Genomic DNA, 8,891 nt, shown 5'->3' on the forward strand with positions numbered 1-8,891 from the left:
TTGCTTTCACTCACACAATCTAAACACCACTCTCAACCATATGCTACTCCTCCACCACTGTGCAGCCTTTAGATGTGCGACTTCACCTCTTTGGTTCTCCATATTAATATATCCATATTAATATACATCTTCCATGCCTCCTCTGGAAGTGAGCTCCGGGGGTTGGAGCTCGGGAGTAGGATGTGGTGGGCCACACACAGCTGAGCAATGCACAGGATGCTGCTGCCTCTGGCCAGCACAGTCTCCTTGGGAACAGTATGTTGTGGCCACAGCTGTTTGCAAGCTCCAGATGTTCTAAACTTGCTCAGTGGCTTCAGGACTGGCTTCTTCCCTAGCTGGAATAAGCACAGGGCATTAGTGAACCAGTTTCCTGTTGCTAGTTTTTAAGAACTTTGCCACAGAAGATGTGGCCTGTGCCTTTGTTGGAAACTGCCAACCCAGATGGTTCAGAAAAGCAGGGGAATACTCATGTCCAGGTGTCCCAAGTGAAGGAACCAAGCAGCTCCGGAAAGCCCTTCAACGAAAAAGATTGAGAGCAAAGCAGAAAATACTCAAGACAGAATGAAGAGCTAGCCCCTATGTGGGCAAGGACACATTTTCTTATATGGGAGAATCTGTGATGGCAAATTCTACACTTATGGTTGCTGCTCCAGTAATGGGCAGAAGAGAGCAAGAGTAGGAATAGCTGTCTACTGGGGCCCAGTCACCCGTTAATTGTAGGCATTAAACTTCCCAGGCAACAGACAAACCTAAGAACAGAAATCCAAGCAGTCTGCAAAGCCATCAAACAAGCCAAGGGTTCAGAACATGAATAAATTGGTTCTATATAGACAGCATGTTTACTCTATGTGGCATCACTAATTGGGTCCAAAGCTGGAAGTAGAACCAGTGGAGGATGAGCGCAGGAAAGGAGATGATCAACACGGAGGACTTCGTGAAGCTGGAGGAGCTCACCTGTAGCATGGATATTCAGTGCAAAGCATGTCCATGGTATTTCGCGATTTGTGGAGAATGAAAAGGCTAATAGGCTGGCAAGAGAAGGAGCTGAGCTTTCTCTAGACTGAGGGGAGTCACTGGCATACTCAGAAGAAGGCAAGCAGTGGCTCTTGTGGCTATCATTTCCTGGTGTGGACCTAAGACCTCACAGAATGGACGGCTGCAGTAGAGGGGTAGACAGCTTTCCAGCTGGCACTGTGGGGTCCGATAAACATCTTGATAAGATCTGCTTAAGTGTGTCGGAAAGTAAACGTCTGAAACTCAATAATTCTGAGATCAGTTTTATGCTTATTAGGTTTGGTATATTTCCATTTGTTTTATTGCAGTCTGGCCCAAAATTTTTGCACTTTGATTTTTATAAGAATATTGGCTAAAAGATGAATACAAGAAAAAAATTATGTATATAAATAATATATATAATTTATAATAGTGCAGTAGTAGAATGTCTGGCATATATTAACGTCTCCAAAGGGGTAGTTCTTTATTCTCCTTTCTCCATGCCATGGCATATTAAATAGAGATAAAATTGGAAACAAATGAGAAGAAATTATAAGGGGAATATAGTGTAAGATATATGAAAATATGGAATTATGGAAAATGAATACAAAGAAATACTAATAAAATAACATAAACTCTAAAAAGGAAGCATGGCACCTGAAGGAAAATTGATAAAGATGCAAGAAAATAAAATTGTTATATTTATCCTTTCCTGAGACTCACAAAGCCAAGTTTAATAACTAAGACTAGTTGAATATGGAGTCCTAGAGGAAATTATTTGATATATCATATATTTTATACAGAAAATAAAGCCTCAACTTAAGATGTGTTATATCAAAATTCAGAAATATATGTGAGAAAAAATACCTGAGGGAATACACCATATACAAAGGAGAAAATGGACAGACATCCAAACTAGGAATGGATTAAGAAACTAACTCTACAGTAAAAATAAACTCTAAATAAGAGTCATGAACTTGCTGTTGCAGAGGTCTTTGCACCATATTTCCAAGAAGCCACATTAAAAATATAAAATTGAAGAGAGATATAATCTTTTTAGCAACCTCGTACATGGTTAAGATGGCTTTCATAATCATCCAGAGAATTCTACAACCCAGTCTTGAGGCTATCCAGGTCCAAAGTCCAGTTACATTAATAGATATCTGTATCTTCTTACTCCATGCATATTCAAAAATTGATAATTCACTGAGTGCAATGATGCACACCTGTAATCCCAGTGAGTCTGAAGTCTGAGGCAGGAGGATCAGCATTTCAAATGTAACCTCAGCAAACCATCCAGCCCCTAAGCAATTTATCAAGACCCTGCTCAAAATAAATGGGTCTTGAGCATGTGACTCAATAGAAAGCACCTCTGGGTTCAATCTCCAGTGGCTCCCCCACATAAAATTTATAATTCAACAATGTTCTCAGTGATAATTTCCAGAACAGCCTTCCACCCCTTGCCTTCAGTAGCTCATGATAATGAAATCAAATTTCCAAATATTGCAACCACTGTTCAGAATTATGCAGAATAGAAAATTCTGTTTGTTAAACCTTATTAATAACATATCACTTTCCCTAGTAAGAGGCTTAGAAGTAGAAATTAGTTACTCTTCCCCAAACCCATAGGAGTTGTGGCTGTAGAAATCATTGAAATGGCAATGCAGAGGTTTTGAATATGATGGAAAGGGACTTATCAAGGACACACAGTGGAAAGTTATAATGATAGCATTAAATGAATTCTTTTGATGCACCAAGTGTACTCATTTAAGACTTAGAGAGGATTCAACCTATCTTATGTTTGAAACATCTAAAATCTTAGTAATAATTGAAATACTTTACTAAAAGGATTTTTTCTCAAAGTCTGTGTAATGCATACCTTTTAGTAATGTTGCAGATTAGATCGATATGTGCTCCACATTTCTGTCTTTCTTCATGGACTATCAGATACTAGGGAATTTTCTCATCTTGGTAATAGTAGAAGTTAGAGTAGATCAAAAAATGGCATGCAGAGTCAGAGTTGGACCTACCTATCCTATTTGTACATATCTAAAGTTATGTGTTGAAGTTGAACATCAAAATCAAAAGGCATGTGTAGAAAGAGAGGTAGAGAATTAGGTAAAAAACTGAAATCTACCACAGTATAACAGGGTACAAGGAATCATTCTAAGAATTGAGAATATAGAAATGAAAAACACAAAGAACCCTCCTTGTAGGAGTTTGAATTCTTTTGGAGATACAGACAACAAATGTCTGAGCAGCCAATGTGAAATGTTTCTATAAGACCTCTAAAAACAAATCAGAAAAAAATTATGACATATAGGTATGGAAGTAATGGGTTCTATTTAAATATGTATAAGCAGGGCTGGGGTTGTGGCTCAGTGGCAGAGCACTTGTCTCACACATATGAGGCACTGGGTTTGATCCTCAGCATCACATAAAAATAAATAAAATAAAGATATTGTGTCTGTGTATAACTAATTTTTTTTTTAAATATGGGTAAGCAAACTGTGGCCTATAGTCAAATGTGGGTTTTGCCTATATCTGTAAATGAAATATTATTATATTAAACTGACTGTTTATACCCATGTAGAAAACAATACTCTATTTGCCACAAAGGCTTTAACTTCTGCCTTTGGAAAACTATACAACCAACATCAAGTTGTATTCATTTCTGTTGTTTTCAGAACCACCCAAATTTGAAGCCTTTGGCCTTGCTTTAGATTCTAAGTCTCACATAGGAAAGATCAATATAAGAATTATAGTCCTTTGTTTTATGTCAAAGGAGAAAAGAGTGAAAGGAAGCTTAACATCACTGAGATGTTGATTGATTTCCTTTCTTGCTTCTTACCCATGTGAAATGTTGACAATTGCCTTTTACTGACAGCCAAAAAAAAAGGTTAAACTTATAACATTTGACCTACAAGCCATTTACCCAAATGTTAGCAAGGACTTAGATAACTGTACTTACATTTCAAAATTGACTCAACCATTTACCCTTTTGATAACATCTATAGGTAAACTGAACCTCTCCTCCATCTTTAGTTATGGCACGTACAGTAACATATAAACATAATTTTTACACAGAATCTCAAAATGTTTGAATTTCCCTTATGATATTTAACTCTGTTTATTTTTTAAATGACACATCAATGTTCACACCTTAAAAACACAACCAAAAAACATGAGGTGCTGGAGGTGTAGCTCAGTGGTAGAGCATTTGTCCAACATGCACAATGCCCTGGATTTGATCCCCAGCACTGCAAAAATTAAATTAAAAAAATAGTGTGAGAATGGCTTAATGCTTTTTTTTTCTTCTTTACATTTCCATAGAACTGGGAGTTTTCCTAAATGAGTCCATGAATATTAAAAACTTATGTGAAATAAACTATAGTGAAATGTCACCAAAAATAACTAAAATGCATATTTAAAATATCCCAGCCACATCTCCTAATGTTTTATGCATTCTACATTCAAGTCAACTAATATTTCTTAGTATTTCTGTAACAGTTCTATCATTTTATTTTCATGTTCCCTTTATTTTCCAGTCTGTACAGTAAATCCATTTCTCTGTTTATGTGTGCACATATCCAACTCAGCATCCTGGATGCAGTCTTCTGTACTATGTTTTTCTGGTTATCCACGGGCATAAATAATTTTCTTGAATTCTGTTCTTTATTTTTTTTCAAAAACATTTTTAAACTTTGTTTTATTAGTTTACTTTTTCATATGGTGTTGAGGATCGAACCCAGTGCCTCACATGTGCTAAGCAAGAGCTCTATCACTGAGCCACAACCTCAGCCGGAATTCTGTTGTTTTTGACTTTAATTAACATCTATTTGATGATGGGTTCCTTTCCACCTTGCATTGGATATTTTTGGCATGTGTATGCCCTGCTTTTTCAGGGACATAAGTTCTTAGAGACTTATCAATACTTTTTGCTACTCTGAATGTCCTGAACCTGAATTCCTTTTAATAGTTGAGACACAACTTATAATAGTTAATGCATCTATATGCTTACTTTATTTTGAAAAAAAAAAAAAAAACAGGAAAAGGAGTTAAAATTTTCACTACTAAAAAAAGATGGGTATGAACTTCTATATACTTGCCTTTGCACTCAATCTTAGTTTGAAAATGTGATGAACTACAATTGAATATCCTGAGATATGTGCTGTTATTCATATACGTGCTCTTATAAATATTTTAAAAGATACTTTGCAATTGAAGAAGCCCATTTTCTAAAATAATAGATGGCCTATACCATAAAACTTTAGTATCTGCTTTGTCACCAGCATGCCTGAATTTCATATAAGAAAACTATTATTCCTGGGTTATTATTTGTACACTTGCTCCACACTTATTTGAGTGATATGAGAGTAGTGAAAGTTCTTTAAAAGTACTTGTATTAACCATACACTATAATCTGAAGTTCTCCCTGGAAAAAAATTATAATTTATAAAGCTAAATAAAGTGCTACATTTTCTGAAACTTTGACCCTTTTAAACATCATACAAAACTGAAAATGGCCATCTGTTTTGAGGCATACATGCCGCGACCCCTCGCCGGCAAGGGAAAACACGACACAGGATTCTTCTTTCAGCAGTTTATTCAGGCCTTGATTCATGTATCATCTTCTAGTGACCCGTCGCCGAGCGCCCAAGCACAGCCTAATAAAGCCTCCAGCATACCAATCTTAAGCTGCCACGTGGACCTTTCTCATAGGGTGGTAAGGGATTGCGTGCCAATTCTCCATATTAGGAGTTGTTTATCACAGGCCACAGTGGAAGCCGGCGCCATCTTCTAATGGCGGCCACGGTCTAATTAGAACGGCTCACCACACATACAATTTCAGCTGTTTGTTAGAGAAGAAGGACTAGATTTTAAAGAACTTATTTTAGAATAAATACCTGTTAGTGATGGAAAGGTTACCATGTTTTAACCAAATTGTCACATTACTTTAGCCTGTTACCTCACTGACTATACTTATTCCTTTCAAATGGATCAAGATGATTATTAAAGTCCAGTAAATTAAAATATCTTTGAAAAAGGCAAACACTTGGAATATCGACTAAAATCTGAACGCCATAAAACTTACAGTAGGAAGAAATCCTGGTTATAACCAAACCCTGCAATCTTGATTTAAAGGAGTCCCAAAGCTTCATTGTTGGTACATGGATATGCAATTCTGCTTTCCTGTTTCCAGTAAGAAAGACCAATATGAAATAATCCAGTAATTTCTATAGCATTATTAACAATATGCATTTTTTAAAATTTAAGTAGCATAAGCAGAAGAAAGGTTGCAGAGAACACTGAAATATTTGTTTCCCTCTTTCATTTATTTGCTGGTATTCTTCAAGGCAAGACATTTATACATGCTTGTATAAATTTTGATATAATTATTTGTTTAAACTGAGTGATGTTCTCTGTAAATAAAAGTATACAGGGAAAAGTCAAATAATATCTTTGTTTAATGAAAATGAAAAACTATGAATCCAGGATTTTTTAGTCCAGGCTAGTTTTCCAAGACTTCTCATAAAGTCCTGATTGTTTTGTTAAAAAGAATGACTCCATCTTTTACTTGTGAAGCTCATACAGGTTGGAGACATTCTTTATTCTTTCTCCCACAGTACGAAGTCATATGATTAGAACTCATAAATTATATTTTCTTAAGGACATGCATCCTGAAGTCATTTGTCTCAACAACACATTGTTTAATGTTTCTTAATGCATTCAACAACTAGAAAAACATATGGTGTAGATTTCTAGCACTAAATCTATCTTTAGCACACCTTAACAGATGAGCATAAAGGAGGTGAAGCCGATAGTAGTAGTTTTCCTCCAGTTGCACTATTTTTTTATTCCAAATTATATCTCTAAAGTGGAATGAAAGAACATATCTCAGGTCATTTTGATTTCTTTTCAGGTCATCAGATGCTGGTTCCCATATAAAATATCATTCAGTTCCTAGGAATAAGCAAAGTCAGAAGGCGACAAATTCCTAGGAGAATCACTCTAATCTCAGCAATTCTGACCTTGTCATTTCTAAATGTGACTGTCACTCCAACCATAAATTACTATAAATAAACTTTGTCTTTTTTCCTTTGAAACTGTGGATTAATAAAAGGGATTTAACAACATGTAATCAATCCAAATCTTTGTTTTTTTTTATGAAACAACTGAAGGTCATACAGAAAAATAAGATGCCCATGGTCTCACAGTTGGTGCAACCAAAAAGCAAATACCTGGTCTCCAAATTCAGTGATCCTTTATTACACATGTGATCATGTATGTCCTGGAGTCTAAATTCTAAAAATTACTTCTCTTTTGTTTCAAGTTTTATCATGAATGATTGATCAACTTTGTCATGCTTTTTAGTATCTGTTGGAAAAAATGTGATTTTTATTTTTCATTCTGCTAACATTGTGTATAACATTGCATCCAGGGATAAATCCCACTTGATTGTTGAGTATTATCCTTTTGATGTGCTGTTGAATTCAATTTGCTAGTATTTCATTGACAATTTTTGCACTCATGTTCATAAGAGATTTTATGCCAGTATCATGCTCTTATAATTCATTGAGTCCCAAATTTTCAATTGTGTGAATATTCCAAAAAATTGAGACAGAAGCTTTAAGATAGATTGGAAAAATAATCTAGAATTTATATACTGTATTAACTAATATTATAATGTAATAATCATCATTCATATATAATTACATGATATAAATATGTGATACATCATATAGTATATTTAGGTTATTATACTTGCTTCATTATCTGAAACAATGAGAAAAATGGATTAATTCTATTTCTGTTTCCTCCGAACTTTTGTTTTTCTTGTTCAATTTTTCATTTTCTCTGTTTTGATGGAAAGATGTCTTTAAAATATTCCCTTTGTTGTAATTTCAGTGGGATTTGTATTTAGTTTAGTTTCAGTCTACTATTTTTACCCAGATATCCCAGATTAGATTACTGAAGTCTTACCTAACATGAATCTCAGGTTTTAAAGGGTCCTTCAGCATCCAAAACTATGTTTTATAGTCAATTTCTAATAGTATTTCTCTCTAATAGTATTCATCCATTGATTTATCAACTACTTTAAAAAAATAACTTAATCTACCAGTTATTAATGGTTTTAGTCTTTATAATGAAATCTAACTCCTTAGCAATGTTACCAAATTAATCACTTTTATGTATTGCATGCAAAAGGTTTTTTTTAATACTTGAGAACATTTAAGGTGTCCACTCAAAATCATACTTGCTGTAAGACTTAATCTTGATATCATTTCACTTGATGATTCATCTTTTTTTACATCTTCCAGGGCCTTCATTCTCTACTATACAATGACTTAGCTAATAACAATTTCACTTCAGTTTTGCTGGCAAGAATGAAAATCAATATATATATATATATATATATATATATATATATATAGAGAGAGAGAGAGAGAGAGAGAGAGAGAGAGAGAGGTGTGAAAGGCACATGAAGAAGCTGAATAAAATTTGTAACTGGTTTTTTTCTTCCATATCACCACTGTCCTAAAGGTTAGCCATATGGATCCTGAATTCTATACTACAGTTTTTTTTTCTATTTTGTCCTATTTAGTCATTTTTCTGTTTATTCATTAATCAATTTATTTTTAGTCACTTAGAATATAATATGGACAGAGCAATCTGAAAATCTGCTATTATCTTGAAAATCTAGCAGAAAAATGTGTAGCAGAAGACTAATAACAGATTTAGTTCTCAAAATGATTTTATAATTATATTACTTCAGAAACCTGCCTGTTGAGACCTTCTTTCTTCCACTAAGCCAGAAAACATTTAATAATAGACTTACCTTAAGCAAGGCAGCCTGTGTGTCAGGAGAGCCCCAACCTGGGATAGACAAGCCCACA

At 34.6% G+C, this 8,891-nt stretch overlaps 1 pseudogene; it reads left to right on the forward strand.

The window, feature by feature from the left end:
- Positions 1 to 207: 207 nt before the first annotated feature.
- LOC107158432 lies at positions 208 to 1,064 on the forward strand (annotated as a pseudogene).
- The last annotated feature ends 7,827 nt before the right edge of the window (positions 1,065 to 8,891 follow it).

The sequence above is a fragment of the Marmota marmota genome, unplaced genomic scaffold (assembly GCF_001458135.2).
Source record: "Marmota marmota marmota unplaced genomic scaffold, marMar, whole genome shotgun sequence".
Classification (NCBI taxonomy): domain Eukaryota; kingdom Metazoa; phylum Chordata; class Mammalia; order Rodentia; family Sciuridae; genus Marmota; species Marmota marmota.